Source organism: Lipotes vexillifer, unplaced genomic scaffold, assembly GCF_000442215.2.
Source record: "Lipotes vexillifer unplaced genomic scaffold, Lipotes_vexillifer_v1.1 scaffold907, whole genome shotgun sequence".
In the NCBI taxonomy this organism is placed as follows: domain Eukaryota; kingdom Metazoa; phylum Chordata; class Mammalia; order Artiodactyla; family Lipotidae; genus Lipotes; species Lipotes vexillifer.
In genome coordinates, this window is record NW_006795956.1 from 280,177 (window position 1) to 281,325 (window position 1,149).

Sequence of the window (1,149 nt, forward strand, 5' to 3'; positions counted from 1 at the left end):
GGGGGCCTTCCTTTTCAGATTTCCTCCATCTCAATCCCATATTGGTGAGTTGGAAAATGGCCATTATTTGTTATAGCAGCTTATCATAACAGCAGTAGCATCTCCTATGCTTGATAAAAGAAGATACACAAATAAAGGAAATTTAATGAGCATTAACCATTATTCCCAATTTCATATTTCTCTGAAGGCTGGAATATTTTAGTACTTAGATTTCAAGTGACTGGAATTTAGTTTCATTGCTTAGTCTCATAATTTAATTGAATTGTGCAGACGTGTTACATTTCTCTCCACTGAAAATATCCACTCCTCTGATACTGATAGGTCAAATGACCCAAATAGTTTGATCTCCTCCTGCCTTTATTGAAAAGTGATCATTCTTATAGAGGATTTGAAGTTCAACATGAAAAAAATTCGTGAAAACCAAAAAGTTTTAGTTATATTTTTCAGTATAACTTATGTGACAATAAATTCAGAAAACACTTTGGAATTTATTGGAAAATAGTTAACATCATCTTGAGATATTTCTCCATTGCAAAGCATCTCACTTTGAGAAAACAAATGGCTCATGATTGCTTACACTTCTCCCTTAAATCCAGACAAAAATATGAATGAAAGAGTTGAGCTCAAGGAAGCTCTTCCCAACTTAATGGGTAGCAGAACAAAATAATTATAAGTATCCGTTAAAAATCATACTTAGCGTCTAGAAAAGAAAGTAGCATGTCAAAATAAAGCTGCATATTTCCCTTCTGGTTTAATTTCAGCTTTCTCTCCTTGCCATCTGCTTGGTAAAGGTAACTAAGTTTGATATCACTCCACCTCTAAGACTAATTTCATACTCCCCATTAATGCAGCCCTTCTCAGCAAATCATGCTTTCCACCCTATGAGAAATGGGTAATCAAGCCAGAAGAAAATTGGTGGGTGGCTACAGTCCACAGTTGAACAATTTAAGCATCAAAGAGAATAACTGGGGCTTCCCTGGTGGCGCAGTGGTTGAGAGTCCGCCTGCCGATGCACGGGAGGCGGGTTCGTGCCCCCGTCCGGGAAGATCCCACATGCCGCGGAGCGGCTGGGCCCGTGAGCCATGGCCGCTGAGCCTGCGCGTCCGGAGCCTGTGCTCCGCAACGGGAGAGGCCACAGCAGTGAGAGGA